General features: G+C 35.2%; 1 long non-coding RNA gene across 2 annotated transcripts; it reads left to right on the plus strand.

The window, feature by feature from the left end:
- Positions 1-1,120: 1,120 nt before the first annotated feature.
- LOC149827176 (uncharacterized) lies at positions 1,121-15,492 on the plus strand. 2 transcript variants are annotated; one of them, XR_016434859.1, is made up of 2 exons: positions 1,121-1,162; positions 15,301-15,492. It is a non-coding gene; the product is annotated as an uncharacterized LOC149827176 (long non-coding RNA). The 2 variants fall into 2 exon arrangements; XR_016434860.1 differs by lacking the exon at positions 1,121-1,162 and adding an exon at positions 14,294-14,330.
- Positions 15,493-18,167: the final 2,675 nt, after the last annotated feature.

Below are 18,167 nucleotides of genomic sequence, written 5' to 3' on the forward strand. Positions count from 1 at the left end.
TTCTTTCTTTTCGTTTCTGCAAGTGTTTAAAAAAAAAAAAAAAGGAGAGCAGATCAAAAGATCTCTGGCATCAATCTAATTTCTGGATTGATTCTGATTTGTTGGAATCCTGTTGAAGGTTAACCCGATTGCTTTAATTCTTTCATGGGTGCTGATGCTCTCGATTCAAAATATATTCAAAAGATGAAGATATTATATCTAGATATTGCCATTCTTATTTAAATTCTAAAGTTGTCTCTGTATATTCCTGTTACATTAATGTCTATTCCTGAAATTAATTTGCAGAGGCCACATGACAAATCAATTTGCTTTTGCTGATTCTTTGGCCGAAATCCATCTATTAACTAAGGTCATGTTGTGATATTCATCTCAATAACGTAAGGAATTCGTGGGGTAAAAGGGTTGATGTGCCCATAAGTTTGTTAAGGCCCATGTACAGCTCTGCCCTCCTTTATTTGTTGCTATCTGGATGGCAATCAGAACGAAAATGTGGGTTGAACATATGGTAGATAATGATGTAAGGGTACATGATAAGTGATTAGGAAGGGCAGGATTTCTCAAGGAAATGAATTACCGGTGCATAAGTGGTGGGTTTCTCGTGAAAACCTCACTCATCCAGTACTTCCATGGCAACATCAGGTTAATGGAATGAGAAAATTACAGATCAGTTGTCTGACCACACCCCTCTTCTCTGTATTGCAAGTTCGTTTTTCTGTTTTCCTGTATTTCAATTTCCAATTGTGTTTTTCTCGTTATTTTCTTGTTTCATTTTTCTGTGTTTGCTTTTCATCATTGCATTTCATGTTTAGATAATTCCTTGTCTGCATTTCTTGTTCTGCTAATTTTTGTTAATCTTTTAGTTTTTCATTCTTGTAAAAGTTTTGTTTAGTCTTTTTGCTTCCTTTGCATAAGTGTTTGTGTTTCCCTAATTTGCTTCAATATTCATTACAATACATTACTTGCACACTTTATTTCATCATTAGATATATCATCATCAGTTTAGTTGTTTTTTGCATTGCATAAGTGTTTGTGTTTCCCTAATTAGCTTCAATATTCATTTTAACACAGTGTTTTTTGCAGATTTCTCAACGGAACTCGCTTGTGCTCCACCACCCGTGGTAAGTAAGTGACAAAAGCAATGCAAATCGGGTAAATACCCGTGGTGAGTAAGTGATGCAAACGCATCACATGTTATTTAATTTATTGAATGTAACACTTTATTGTTCACACACTCACTTAGTTGTTGATATCTAGGACTGCTTTGTTGGAGTTCGGAGATCATGCTGAGCATGATTTTAATGTATGAATATAGAAGTGTTCTTATTTTTGGAGTACGGAGTCCATGCTAGGCATGGTAGTAGTTAGTGGGATATTGAAGTGTGTTTGCTGCAGGTACATGTTTGACATTTGTTTGATATGAATTATTTCGATGTATTGCAATGTTTGATGTGATTGTATTCATGCTTACATGTAGTTACTTTCAATTTGATTATGTCTTCCATGTGAAATTGTATACTGAAAGCATGCTTCAAATGAATGTATCGTGTCATGAATAGTTTGCACATGAAAATATTAAGTTATCAATGCATGCATCATAATTCTTGTGATTGTATGACATCATATATTGCATGATAAATTTGATATTTTCTTCATCATAGCATTCTGATGGTTCTCTTTTAACTGGTTAGGATACTATTCGTAACATCATACGACAAAATGACTGCAAACCGTGAATGGATGTACCGTAGGATAGTGGACAATGAGTTATCGCATGAATATATGGATGGTGTTGACAGTTTTATTGAATTTGCAACGGCAAGTGTCAGTACAGTAGATCCCACAGGTCGGATTAGGTGTCCCTGCAAGATTTGTATGAATAATCGATTTGTAGAACCTCATGGCGTTAGACATCACCTATACAGGAAAGGTTTTGTGAGTGATTATCAGAACTGGACGTTTCATGGAGAAGAATTTAGAAACGATTTTGATGCACGTGTGAATGTGGTGCATGATAATCCATATACGAATTTGATATTTGATGCCGCAGGAACAGAACTGGGTTCTGCTATGAGTTCTAGTGATGTAAGAACTGTCGTAGATGAAGAATCATCAAATGATGCAGCTAGTAGATTTTATGATTTACTTAGAGATGCTGATGAGCCACTTTGGAACGGTTGTGAGAGTCACACTATCTTGTCTGCAGTTCTTCAACTAATGAATTTGAAGTCCGAGTATAATTTGAGTCAATCATGTTTTGACCGTTTGTGCATGATTGTGAAGAGTATGTTGCCCAAAGATGAGAAATTGCCACAAAATTTCTATCGTGCGAAAGTTATGGTCAACGCTTTAGGTATGGGTTACAAAAAGATTGATGCTTGTCCAAATCACTGCATGTTGTATTTCAAGGAGCAGGAAAACAAAATATCATGCCCGTCATGTGGGCATCCTCGGTTCAAGCCAAAGACAAGAGACAATGGTAGCACGAGATCAAAGGAAGTTTCATATAAGTCGCTCCGCTACTTTCCTATCACTCCTAGATTGCAGCGATTGTATATGTCTTCAAGGACAGCTAAACACATGAGATGACATGCAAATAAAGTTCGACACGATGAAAACAAGATCACGCATCCTGTTGACGCTGAAGCTTGGAAGCACTTTGATCGTACTCATCAGAACTTCGCAATGGAAGTGCGAAATGTTAGACTCGGTCTATGTACAGATGGATTTAATCCATTTGGGGGTAGATCAACTCCATACTCATGCTGGCCAGTATTTGTAACTCCATACAACCTTCCACCAATCTTGTGTATAAAACGTCCAAATCTTTTCTTGTCTCTGTTGATCCCTGGTCCGACCTCACCTGGACAAAATCTTGATGTATATCTAAGGCCATTGATTGATGAACTAAAAGTACTATGGAATAACGGTGTTACCACGTACGATGCCCACAAAAAACAAAATTTCAACATGAAGGCCGTTGTTCTATGGACAATCAGTGACTTCCCTGCATATGGTATGTTATCTGGTTGGAGCACACATGGGAGGTTGGCTTGTCCGTACTGCATGGAGGATTCCAAAGTTTTTAGATTGAGTCATGGAAGGTGATGTCTTCTTTTAAATCGTTGTAATTTTGAAAAGATTTTTATATGAAAAACATGTGAAAACCAGACATCAAATAATAAAAACCGGTTCTCACTAGTGGATGAGACCGGGTCGAACTCAGGGAACGGGAATATGTTGTATTCAAACAAACAAGTCTAAACTATTCTTTATTGCCGAATTATTGAAATATAAAATGTTCAGAAAAGTAAAAACAACTAACTATTACAACAAATGAATACCCTTCGCAGAGGGCGTAAAGTGCAATATTTACAAACCCACTTAAATTCCTAAATCTAAACTAAAAAGTAAAAAGACTTTATTCTTCGTACTTCGTGTCACGCAATCGCTTCCGCTCCACTCCTGTGCTATCCTGCACAATTCAAAGGAACACGAGCAGTACCAGAGCTATAGAAGAAATAACATGTATACTAGACAAGGAATTAGAAAATGACTGCTACAAGAATAAAAGCAAACATGAAATGACTTAAAAGAAAACAACTAAGATAATAAAGAACTAATGAACAACAGGAATTTACACAGAATTTATTACAGAATTGAATCAAACAAGAATCTCAAAATGAACAAAAACAAACAAAACAAATTACAGAAGCTAAGCAACTAATTATGTTGAAAACATGAAAGTACAAAACATACAACTACAAGAAACGAAATAGACACAAATTCGGTATTGACAAACAGGAAATACAATCAATTAAAAACATGAAATTCAATCAAATGAAAACAAGAAAGCAATACTATAAAACAAACAAAATAAATCATTAAAAAAAATCAGAAAATACAAAACTAAAAATTCAGGACAGCAACACAGGAAAACAACTGAAAAATAAAAAATCAATTAATGACAAAAAAAATTTGCAGAAAAGAAAAAAATAATGGAACGAATGCTTAACAACAAAAAAACAAAAAATGACATTATGAGAAAACAGGAAAATTAAACTAAAAACAGGAGATTAGAACCTATTTAACAACACAGGAATTCAAAGTTAAGAAATCAACAAGAATTTGCTGAAATGGAAATAGAAAAAAATTTTACAGAAACTAAAAAAAACAATTAACGATAGCACTTGAATTGAAAGCAAAAAAATGTAAATTGAATAAAAGAAAACAACAAAAATGAATTGCAGAACAGAAATTAAAATCGATCTAACATAAGCTATAGCAGAAACACAAAAATCAAACAGACAATCGCATGGAAGAATGTAAAACGGAATGTGAATTACATTTTATTTTTTTTTTCGATTTTCAGAAACAGGACACAACAAATAGATGATCGATAAAAAAAAACAAAGAAGAAAAAGAAGAAAAAGAAGAAGAAGAAGAAGAAATCGAAGGAAGAAGAAGAAGAAGAGATCGGAAGAAAAAGTGGAAAAAGAAAAAAAAACTGCAGAAGAAGAAACGGATGAAGAAACAGAGATGAAAAAGAAGAGAAAGTTCTGAAGAAGAAGAAGAAGAAGAAGAAGAAGAAGAAGAAGATGAAGAGAAAGAAGAACTCAGCACTCACCGTAAATGAACCTGAGGGAAGAAGCTGGCGACCTCCACCACCGCTGCCGTCGCCGGAAGGAAGTTTATCCACCGCCGGATTAAAGAAGAAGATAAGGAGGAAGAAGAAATAGAGGAAGAAGAAAGGGGTAAAGGGGAATCCAGCAATGGAAATGGGTGAGAAGAAAGGGAAGAGAGGGATAGATGGGAAAGGGAATTGGTTCAGGCGTAAAGGGGGAGGCGCCTAATTTTTACGATTTTGGGGGTTTTTAAAAGTAACGAACCGGCTAGAACCGGTTTGAAACAAATGCAAACCGGTTCAAGCCGGTTTGTTTATTTATTTATTTTTTAAAAGCAAACCGGGTGAACCGGTTTGTGTTTATTTTTGCAATTTTCAAAAATCAAAAACTATATAAAATTTTCAAAGATTTAAAAACAAAACTTATTTATGAAGAACTAAAAAAAAAAAACTATTCTAAATTTTTTTCTCTTTTTAAAAAAAAACAAACACTTAAAATGAAAAAAATATTTTGCTCTATTATTTTTTTATTTTATTTAAAAAAAACTAAAACTAAACTACTATGATTATAGAAAAACTAAAATATGTATAAAAATGTAAAATAAAACTATTTTTCATGCATTTTCTATTTTTAAATCATTTTAGCACATTTACTCGAAAACTAACATAAAATTGGGTTTTTGAAACATTATTTTATGAAATCATGCATATTTTAATGTTAATAAACCCTGAATTATATGCATGATCAAATACCCCCATGCTTATGTTTTGCTAGTCCTCGAGCAAACTAGAAAAATGCAAGAAATCAAACTATCACCTAACTCACTTTCGTAGGAATCACGGTTGCATTTAGCTCATGCAACAAGCCCTTTCAACCCCTGGGTTACCCCAGTGGACGAGTAAGGTCTCGTGAGGGTTTGCAGTGATGCTACTCACAAACATCTCTGTCATGTATGCATAATATTACACACCCTCACAATCAGTAGGTAATCAAAGACTTGATTTTCACAAATATTTCCTGTTATTTCAAAATCAAAATATAATTAGAGTCTTTTATGTACCACCACAGAAAAAGAATTTCTTTCACTTTTCTAAAAATCACAATTATTTATGTTTTATTCTTAGAAAATCCAATAAAAACATATTATTATTTACTTATCCTCACTCATATGTTTTCTACACAGGTTTTCTCAATCACACTTCTAAGCATTGAACTTTTCTTTTTTTTTAAGCTCTTTCCTTTCTTTTTTTTCACGCTTTTTCTTTTTGCGCACTTATTTTTCTCTTATAGCTTGCGTGTGGTCTGCTTTTATGCCTTGTGCAATGTCAATATCTTCTATACTTTTTCAATGCATACCAAAAGATATCAACTAAGATATAAAAGTGACTTCCTTTGTTCACCTTTATAACTTGAGAGTCAAATATTTCAACTTGTATCTATTCTCAGTTACTTAGGATCATGAAGTTTTCCACTCTCCTTTCCGAAAATGGAATTAAAAGTTTCAACTTACATCTAAATTCCATCTACTACGGATTGTGGAATTATCCAAACAACCTAACACATGCTATATTTTTTTCTTTTGAGCTCATTTGTTTACACTTTTGTTCATTTGCTTAGTTTTTCAAAAATAGCACTGTGCATATTCATATTTATGATTCAAAATAAACTTTAACATGTATCTATCATCATTTCCTCGAAATCCGCATAAACAACCATAATTTTTAGATCTATGTCAGAATTTTTTTTTTCGTGGGGCTTAAAAATCCTCTAAAAACATCAGATTTGAAATAACATTCATATAAGTTTAAACTCTTTCTTTAAAAATCTACTTTTCATGAGAGATGTGTAAACATGTGTAAGAACGTAAACAGAAATATCAAGGTGTGCATTCTACACCCTCCCCCATGCTTGAATGACACTGTCCCAGTGGCACTCCCCCATGCTTATATGAAACTAAGTGAATGCACATGAGAGAAAATAAATGAGGGAAAAGAGTAGAATGACCTGACATGAATTAAAAATGCACGTTCTATTAATGTAATGAATGTAATGAATGCAATACATACATGACAAAATATGAAACCATGAATGAAACAAAAACAACATGAAAAACTCATGAAAAAGTAAAAACAAAATAAAATCTATAAATTCTAAGCAAATCTAATAATATACAAGATATGGGTTGCCTCCCATAAAGCGCTAAGTTTCACGTCCCCAGCCAGACGGATCCCTGGAAAAACCTTCATCGTCCATGAGATCAATGGACATGAAGTCAGACTCAACCGGGTTCTATGTAGAAAAGAGTGTCATCTGTGACACTACGCACTGTGTTTCCATCCCTTCTACCTCCAAATGTAGTATCATGACTCTCTCGACGTGAAGAACAGAGATTAGTCTCATCTGAGAGACGGGTCAAGAAATGAGAGTCCAGGACCGACCGACTATCAATGAATGCAACTTCATTCAAGTGGTGAATATGATCAGGCTTGATTTGGTCAAGCACCTTCTGCATCTGCACCTCTTGCTTACTCAAAACGATTGGTGATCCTAAAGGCTGAGAAAATGGGGCTTTATATGATGAAAATGTATGCTGTGAGTAAGGCCCCTTCTGTTAAGGTATCATGGAGATCGACTCGCCAGTAGAAATGATACGAGGTTCATGAGTCGATTCCTGAGTGGAGTGACATGCCTTCCCATACTGAAGGGATGTAACAGATTTGACTTGCTCATGATGTGAATCAGTGGGTTGCAAGTCAAATGACATGGAATCCTCTCCCTTTGAGACAACAGGCTGACTATGAAGGTTCCCCTGGTTTTGCCTAATCAATGTCTGAGCTAACTGTCTCATTTGAGTCTCTAGCTTGGCTATTGACTGCGTATGGGAACAAAGAGTGGCCTTGATATCAGAAAAGGCTTCTAACATCTTCTCTTGAAATGATGAACTTGGAATGGGCTCCTGAGGTGAAGGTAGACAATACTGGGGATGAACCTGTGGAAATATAGGATGCGAGTAACCTTGTGAAGGGTTACTGGGTCTATACTGTGTCTGGGAGGGCTGATGGGATGGGGAAATAAACTGGTTTCGCCAACCTGGGATATATGATGATGTAAATGAATCGGGCATGGGTTTAGCGAAACCTTGGGCAGCATTCACCTGCTCCTGAACGAATTCAGGATATAATGGTGCTGCCGGACAATCCGCAACACAGTGTGCAGGGCTAGCACATAGCTCGCACACTCTTTCGACTGGACTTCTCGAAGAATTGGCTAGGAATTGATCTAACTTTCTAGTCAACTGGTCAACCTTGGTACGCAATTTTAACTCAGACCCTACTTCGGAAATCCCAACTTTCCTAGGACCACTAGGCAGAGATGTAGTCCTATCGAGCCGTGAAGACAAATTATGATGCATCGTGTTTTCACTCAAGGTCTCGAATAGAGACCACGCCTCGTCCTCACTCTTGAGCATAAAAGTGCCCCCACAAGACGAATCAACCAATTGACGATGCTTCTCAGTAAGCCCGTCATAAAAATACTGCACCAACTGCCAACGAGGCACCTGGTGATGGGGACACTTGCGGAGAAGATCTTTCAATCTCTCCCAAGACTCGTGAAACTGTTCTCCCTCAATTTGAGAAAAACTGGTTATAGCTTTACGAAACTGGTTCGTCTTACCAATTGGGAAATATTTTTTTAAAAATTCTCTTTGCATTCCTTCCCAAGTAGTAATACGAACCGTCTCAAGAGATTTTAGCCAGTGCTTGGCTTTATCTTTGAGAGAAAACGGAAACAAAGTCAACCGCATAGCATTGTCTCCAAAATTATTGATTCGCACAGTCGAGCAAATCTCAAGGAATTCGTCGAGATGACGATATGGGTCCTCATTACTAAGGCCATAAAACGAGGGTAACATTTGAATCACACTGGCCTTAATCTCAAAATGGCTCGCTCCTACATCACGTCTCGTGATGCAGGAGGTGGGAGTATACGTATTTGGCATGAAGTACTCCCTCAAAGGACGGATCAATTGATGATCGTCAGCCATTGCGTACACCTTGGAGTAGACTGGTGTAGCACACGTCCTAACTTTGGGTTTTCTACCTAACTAACGCACTAAGCGGCCAAACCACGCAAACCACAAAGCGAGTAAACTAAAAACAACAAAAACTAAACAAACACCACGCAGTTACACATAACAGAGATTATGCATAAGAAATATGAAATCTATGTGTACGGTACCAATCGTACACAGTCACCTCTAAAGGAATCCTAATAGGTGGGCTGTGCAGAAAAGTAAGCTCGTCTCTAAGATATGCACATACGTGGTTCTAAACCTAAATGCAACACAAACACTAGGTAATAAAGTGAATACTAATATTACGCCGTTCCCCGGCAACGGCGCCAAAAATTTGATGTCTTCTTTTAAATCGTTGTAATTTTGAAAAGATTTTTATATGAAAAACATGTGAAAACCAGACATCAAATAATAAAAACCGGTTCTCACTAGTGGATGAGACCGGGTCGAACTCAGGGAACGGGAATATGTTGTATTCAAACAAACAAGTCTAAACTATTCTTTATTGCCGAATTATTGAAATATAAAATGTTCAGAAAAGTAAAAACAACTAACTATTACAACAAATGAATACCCTTCGCAGAGGGCGTAAAGTGCAATATTTACAAACCCACTTAAATTCCTAAATCTAAACTAAAAAGTAAAAAGACTTTATTCTTCGTACTTCGTGTCACGCAATCGCTTTCGCTCCACTCCTGTGCTATCCTGCACAATTCAAAGGAACACGAGCAGTACCAGAGCTATAGAAGAAATAACATGTATACTAGACAAGGAATTAGAAAATGACTGCTACAAGAATAAAAGCAAACATGAAATGACTTAAAAGAAAACAACTAAGATAATAAAGAACTAATGAACAACAGGAATTTACACAGAATTTATTACAGAATTGAATCAAACAAGAATCTCAAAATGAACAAAAACAAACAAACAAATTACAGAAGCTAAGCAACTAATTATGTTGAAAACATGAAAGTACAAAACATACAACTACAAGAAACGAAATAGACACAAATTCGGTATTGACAAACAGGAAATACAATCAATTAAAAACATGAAATTCAATCAAATGAAAACAAGAAAGCAATACTATAAAACAAACAAAAGAAATCATTAAAAAAATCAGAAAATACAAAACTAAAAATTCAGGACAGCAACACAGGAAAACAACTGAAAAATAAAAAATCAATTAATGACAAAAAAAATTTGCAGAAAAGAAAAAAATAATGGAACGAATGCTTAACAACAAAAAAACAGAAAATGACATTATGAGAAAACAGGAAAATTAAACTAAAAACAGGAGATTAGAACCTATTTAACAACACAGAAATTCAAAGTTAAGAAATCAACAAGAATTTGCTGAAATGGAAACAGAAAAAAAAATTACAGAAACTAAAAAAAACAATTAACGATAGCACTTGAATTGAAAGCAAAAAAATGTAAATTGAATAAAAGAAAACAACAAAAATGAATTGCAGAACAAAAATTAAAATCGATCTAACATAAGCTATAGCAGAAACACAAAAATCAAACAGACAATCACATGGAAGAATGTAAAACGGAATGTGAATTACATTTTATTTATTTTTTTTCGATTTTCAGAAACAGGACACAACAAATAGATGATCGATAAAAAAAAACAAAGAAGAAAAAGAAGAAGAAGAAGATTTGAAAAAGAAGAAGAAGAAATCGAAGGAAGAAGAAGAAGAAGAGATCGGAAGAAAAAGTGGAAAAAGAAAAAAAAACTGCAGAAGAAGAAACGGATGAAGAAACAGAGATGAAAAAGAAGAGGAAGTTCTGAAGAAGAAGAAGAAGAAGAAGAAGAAGAAGAGAAAGAAGAACTCAGCACTCACCGTAAATGAACCTGAGGGAAGAAGCTGGCGACCTCCACCACTGCTGCCGTCGCCGGAAGGAAGTTTATCCACCGCCGGATTAAAGAAGAAGATAAGGAGGAGGAAGAAATAGAGGAAGAAGAAAGGGGTAAAGAGGAATCCGACAATGGAAATGGGTGAGAAGAAAGGGAAGAGAGGGAAAGATGGGAAAGGGAATTGGTTCAGGCGTAAAGGGGGAGGCGCCTAATTTTTACGATTTTGGGGGTTTTTAAAAGTAACGAACCGGCTAGAACCGGTTTGAAACAAATGCAAACCGGTTCAAGCTGGTTTGTTTGTTTATTTTTTTTTAAAAGCAAACCGGGTGAACCGGTTTGTGTTTATTTTTGCAATTTTCAAAAATCAAAAACTATATAAAATTTTCAAAGATTTAAAAACAAAACTTATTTATGAAGAACTAAAAAAAAAAACTATTCTAAATTTTTTTCTCTTTTTTAAAAAAAACAAACACTTAAAATGAAAAAAATATTTTTCTCTATTATTTTTTTATTTTATTTAAAAAAAACTAAAACTAAACTACTATGATTATAGAAAAACTAAAATATGTATAAAAATGTAAAATAAAACTATTTTTCATGCATTTTCTATTTTTAAATCATTTTAGCACATTTACTCGAAAACTAACATAAAATTGGGTTTTTGAAACATTATTTTATGAAATCATGCATATTTTAATGTTAATAAACCCTGAATTATATGCATGATCAGAAGGAAACCTTACTGGTTTGAGTGCCATCGTCGATTTTTACCCAGCGATCATTTGTTCCGACGTCAAAAAAATGCATTTAAAGCAGGCACAACTAAAACGGAAGGTCCATCCTCAAGATTGTCCGGCATAGAGATTCTAAGAAGATTGCGATACTTTCCAGATGTATTAACAGATGCCCGCAGTCCTACACCCTTCCGTGGATTTGGAAAGGATCACAATTGGACGAAGAAATCTATTTTTTGGGAACTACCGTATTGGTCGACCCTATTGATACGACATAATTTGGATATGATGCATGCAGAGAAAAATGTGTTTTATAATGTGTTCAATACAGTAATGAATATTAAAGGAAAAATGAAGGATAATCCGAAGGCCCGTATGAATTTAAAATTAATATGTAAAAGACCAGAATTGAAACTCAAAGAGTATAATGGCAAAGTACTAAAACCAAAGGCGAAGTACGTGCTCGGACCAGATCAAATAAAACATGTATGTCAATGGTTGAGACAACTGAGATTTCCAGATGGATATGTCTCTAACATTGCTCGGGCTGTGAAGATTGACGATGGACAGTTATATGGGTTGAAGAGCCATGATTGTCATATCTTTATGCAACGATTGATACCCCTAGCATTCCATGATATGTTAGACAAACCTATATGGGGGGTATTGTCTGAGTTGACCGGATTTTTCAGAACATTGTGCGCATCGGAGGTCGTTGTATCAGATGTAAAGAATCTCGAGGACTCTATCATCACCACTGTTTGTCTGCTAGAAAATATATTTCCGCCAGCATTTTTCGATGTTATGGAACATTTGATCATACATCTGCCATATGAACTAAGGGTTGGTGACCCTGTGCAATATCGATGGATGTACCCATTTGAAAGGTCTATGTTTTTTTATATTTGTCTCTTTAATGACAGATATTTAAAATTTGAAATGTATATTCTTGTCAGATGCATGTTCGATCTAAAAAAAAGGTTCGTAATAAAGCCAGAGTAGAAGGCTCTATTTGTGAGGCGTACACTTTAGAAGAGATTTCAAATTTCTCATCTATGTACTTCGAACCTCATATTCCAACACGTTACACATGCCTGCCCCGTAACGATGATGGAGAACAAGTAACTGTAGCTGACAAGCTGTCGATATTTCAACCACTTGGGCATGCATTTGGTAGTTGTCGATCAAGGCTATTGACAGATCGAGAGCAAGATGCAGCACACATATATATTCTTTTTAATTGCTCAGCGATCGACCCATACATCGAGTAAGTATATGTATATGCAACTCAATTATAAATCATTTTATGTTCTATATGTGGATACATGGCTCTGTAATATAAGTATTTGAATTAGTGCAATACTTTATGTGAATGATTTGAATTATTTGAATGCATTGCAATGCTTGATGTGAATGACTTGAATGCATTGTAATACTTGATGTGAATTATTTGAATGTATTGTATGACATATGTTATTTGTTAGAATATGGTTCATGGAGGTTATAGTGGTCGCTCATCCAGTAGTAGTCAGGCTCAACCTTCATCTTCACGGGCTCCTGTGATAGGTATATCATATAACTAATTAGATGCTTGATTAGTTCAAATGCGCATTCTGAGAATTTCTAATGTATTTTTTTACAGATGATGTTGCGCCTGTACATGACCCACCTACACCAGTTGATCACACAAGTCAACAGCCAACACAGGAAACAAGGTCTTCTCAGGCTGGCACAAGAAGACTCATTCAAATAGTGTATATCGATAATCGACCGTAAGTATTTTGTTTTCAATTATTGCATATCTTTTAAATAATTTATATTGATATTTTACTGTGTAACAATTCATGTGCAGCACGAGGTTTGAGCCACAAGAAGTAGTACGGGAGATTAGGAATTCACTTCTTCAACATCTACCAGGACCAGTTGCTCAATGAAAAGAGTACCCAAAGGAGGTGTTAGACAGATTGTGGTCCTCATTCATGGTATACAGTTGTTCCTCATAGTTAATGTGTTTCATATTTAATTTATTTAAGCAATATCTACTAACTTTCTGAAAATATTTGTAGGCTTCGAATCGCTTCGCAACTACGGTGGAAGAAAATGATGCAAGGAAGGTGTGGCAGAAGGTGGCTGCCAATTGATTTGCAGACATGCTGCACATTATGAAGACTGCAGCAAAAAAAGCATCTGGCGTAGTAGATGATCCATTACTATGGAAGAGCCGTGGTCTTATTACTATCAGGAGAGATTACTGGGATGGAATGTGTGATAAGTGGGCGGGAGATGCATTTAGAAATCGCTCTGCGAAGACTGCACAAAATCGATCGAAGATGCCCGAAGCCCATCTACACACAGGTGGATCTAAGACATTTGGGAGCCACCTAAAGAAAATGGTAACTCATCAATATATAATATTAATTTTATAAGTATTGTTGCAAACTTGTGTACTAAATTTTTTGTCATTTAACTTCGCAGGAAGCAGAAAAAGGAGGCAGTGTACCATATAAGGATGTGTTTGTAGAAACACATAAACGGAAGACCACGGGAGTCTTCGTATCAGAGAAGGCGAGAACGACAACGCTATGTATTAATTCTATTAATAATCATTGCAATATATATGCAAGTTATCATAATGTTATCATTAATTATTAATGAATACTTTAAACATTATTTTGTAGGAGGCATATGAGCAACAAATGGTAGAGCGATATGGCGATGACGCTACTCAGCATCCATCATTTGATCCTACAGCATGGGTGACTGCAGCAGGTGAACCCAAAAAAGGTCGCGTGTTCGGGTTTGGGAGTAATGTGAACACTTCACCAGTTATTGGTTCTTCCAGTTACGGCTCACCGACTTCTTGCGCCAACATAAGCTCCAAGCAGCCGACTATTCTTTCCAGTGATGATGTACGCCAGATCATTAATGAATCACTGAATAACTACTTCCAATACACCGTCGCCCCCTTTCTCCGAAATGAGATCAAGGCCATTGTTGAAGATAGGGGATCTTCGATTCCAGGTCCCTCTCAGGTATAATCACATATTCAGTTTTTTGTCTGCCTTAGAACACATATGAGCATAATCGAATCACATATATAACTTTTTGCCTGCCTAAGAACAGATATGAGCATGTTATAATCACATATTCAGTTTTTTGACTGCCTTAGAGCACATATGAGCATGCTATAATAACATATAGAGTTTTTTTATTGCATTAGAGTACATATGAGCATGCTATAATCACATATAACGTTTTTTTGCCTGCCTAAGAACACATATGAGCTTGATAGAATCACATATAAAGTTTTTTTTACTGCATTAGAACACATATGAGCATGCTATAATCACATATTCAGTTTTTTGACTGCCTAAGAATACATATGAGCATGTTATAATCACATATTCAGTTTTTTGACTGCCTTAGAGCACATATGAGCATGCTATAATAACATATAGAGTTTTTTTACTACCTTAGAACACATATGAACATGCTATATATCATTTATGATAGAATCACATATAAATTTTTTTGCTTTGCCTGCCTTAGAGCACATATGAGCATGCTATATTCACATATTCAATTGTTTGACTACCTTAGCACACATACGAGCATGATCGAATCACATATATAGTTTTTTGCCTGCCTTAAAGCACATCTGAGCATGGTAGAATCACATATAGAGTTTTTCTAGATGCCTTAGAATACATATGAACATGCTATAATCACATATTCAATTTTTTGACTGCCTTAGCACACATATGAGCATGATAGAATCACACACACACACACACACACACACACACACACACACACACACACATATATATATATATATATATATATATATATATATATATAACTTTTTGTTTGCCTTAGAGCACATATAGAGTTTTTTTATTGCCTTAGATCACACATGAGCACATGATAGAATCACATATAGTGTGTAATTTATTTCATTATATTTTGTTTATCAATACTGACTGTTCTTTTCTTGTATAGGCTGCTAGCGATAATCAGCGTAGTGGAGCTGAAGGGACAGATAAAGACAATGAACAAGAAGACGCACAAAATCTTGGCGATGATTAGAGGACTGTGTTGAAGAAGTTCTATTTTTTTTATGTTTCCTAATTGTAATTGTTTAATTATAAATAATTAAACTTTTTAATTTTAAGGTGGAACGATTAATTGTTGTAGATTCTTGTTATATGAAATTTTTTGTGTGGTTTGTTTTTTATTTACAGGAAATATAAATTGTACAGGAAATAGAAATTGCTCGGTATTTAATTTTTAAATAATTTTTTTTTTAATTTTTTTTCGTGTTTGCGACGGATTAGCGACGGAACCATCCGTCACTATTCATATAAATCTAGCGACGAAAGTAAATACGTCGCCGAGCCGTGGTCGCTGTTTAGTACCGGCGGATTGGCGACGGAATATAGCGCTCTTTATTCCGTCGCAATTAGCGACGGACCTGGCGACGGAATAATTCTGTCGCCAGTTAGCGTCGAAATATTCGCGACGTAAGCATACTATCGCCTCGTTGTCGCTAATCCGTCGCTAACCATGTTAGCGACGGATTAGCGACGGAATGTGGTCGTCGTTAATCTACTGCTTTGTTGTAGTGTTATAGGTTTTACTTAATTTATAAATAAGCTAATTTGAGCTTCGCTTAGTAGGTTTAGGGTCTAATATTTATTGTTTTTAACTTCAATTTTTCTTTTTGTTGTAAATTAGCTTCCTCGTGCTCATCTTGTTTTACTTGGGCTTTTCATGAGCTCAAGTTTGACTCAGCTCGACACAAGAAATGAGCCTAGCTTGAACACCCTCTGTTCGGTCTGTTCAGCTAGTTTACCCTCTCACACTTCATTTTATGTTCTACGTCTGCATTGTCTCTAGATTCTTACAAAGTTAACATGTGCTTTAGGGGTGTAATTGGGTCAGGTTTTTTTCAGATCTTCTGAGACCCCGATTCTGAATTGGGTCTAAAAGTAAGACTCAAACCTGACCCAATCTAATTCAGGTTCGGGTACGACTTGAAATTATACACCCATGTATATGAGTTAACGGGTTCGAGTTCAGGTACAACTAGAAATTCTGCACCCACATATATGTCTCTTTCTTGGGTGTTTTGAGAAAGAAAGAGAGAATAGGTCTCTCTTGGGTTTAAGAATAGTCAGCTTCCTCAAAAAAGTTTGAGAATAGTCAGCTTCCTCAAAAAAGTTTGAGAAAAGTCAGAGGGTGGAATACCTTTCTTTTTTTTTCTCTAAATAAGTGTGGGCCTTAAACCAAACTACTAACTTGTTGGTGCATAGTTAGAGCATTAATTTTCTACGCGTTCAATTCAGGCTCAAATCGGTCAATTTATATTTTGAATTCAACAATTATAAATAAGAATTTTAAAAATACAAAAAAAGAGAGGCTGATACGGGTGGTTTTTGAGTGGGGCTCGGTTCAGCTCTGAAGTGAATCGATTTAGGGCCAATTCAAACCGATTATGACAACATTGTTTAATTTAACTTTTGTAGGTCCCTACTGATTTCACGTTGTTTGAACTTGATGGATGTGTTGAGTTACCGCTTTGCCAATGGTGATTCCTTACCTGACAACATTGTTACCCGAAAACTACTGAAACAATGAAGCGATTGGGATAAATTTTAAACATTTTACAATTTTAACGGGAAAATTATTGCATAACAATGGCCGCCTTAAATGATTGCTACCATGCATGTGGCACACGGTTTCAACTAAATAACCCCTAATGAAGTCATCCATATCAGAAATATTTTATCAGATTTTAGTGTTTTTTTTTCAAATTCTGACCTTACGGATGTTATCTATGTGCATGTTTTTTAAAATAAATCATGTTCAACACGCCTGTGAGGTCTGAATTTTGAAAAAACATGAAAATTTGATAAAATATATCTTATTGGGTAGGTTTTCATTTTCCGGAAGAGATATACTTAAAAAATGTACATGTAGATGAGATTCTTCTCAATGGCTTGGCACGTAGTGCAGAGTAGCAAAAGTCGGACTGAATTTCTCTAGTACGTTTGGTTATTCTTGTTGACCCCAAAGCTTTTATTGCCTCCAACTTTTTTAGCAACTTGTTTTCCTAAAAAAAAAAAAAGTTTTTTTGTTGACTTAGTAGTTTAAGTAAGTCTTTCTATGTGCCTGCCATTAAATTTTGCTGGCCCGTTATTTATTCAAGTCTTTTATATTCTTTTACAGTGCACTTCTTTTAAATTGGTAAAAAAATATTTTTAACACTAAAAGATCATGAAATTTAAAAAGAATCTTTTTTATTTTATGGTATGTTTGCAATACTGATTCTTGGATTTTTTTTAAGATCATGTGATTGTAAATCACAATCACAACACTTTCTCAAGGTCCGTCAAACATGAGAAATGTACATGCCTGATTGAGATTTCATTGTTTATGCCTTGAATGTTATGAAAGTTGGTCACAAGATTTATACTCCTTTTGTTGGTTCCATATCGTTCAAAAATTGGATTATAGACACGAGTGTGACTGACCACATTACAAACTCCTTGTCAAAACTAATGCTTCTAACACCCGCTGTTTTTTTCCCTATTGGATTACCAAACGGATCCTCTGCACATGCAACTCACATGGGTAGTGTCTGATTAACACCAAACTTTCTGTTTTTTTTAATGTCCATTTTGTTATAGATTTTAGATTCGATCTTATTTTTGTGAGTAAATTAATTCATGATCTAAAATATGATGTTTTCTTTTATAATGATCATTGTGTTTTTCATGAACATCTCTCAAACAAGAAGATTGGGGTGGGTAAGCGACGTGGTGGACTCTATGTATTTGAGATCGGTGACAACTTTTTTTGAATAA

This window comes from Nuphar pumila, chromosome 10 (assembly GCF_984573655.1).
Source record: "Nuphar pumila chromosome 10, dmNupPumi1.hap1.1, whole genome shotgun sequence".
In the NCBI taxonomy this organism is placed as follows: Eukaryota; Viridiplantae; Streptophyta; class Magnoliopsida; order Nymphaeales; family Nymphaeaceae; genus Nuphar; species Nuphar pumila.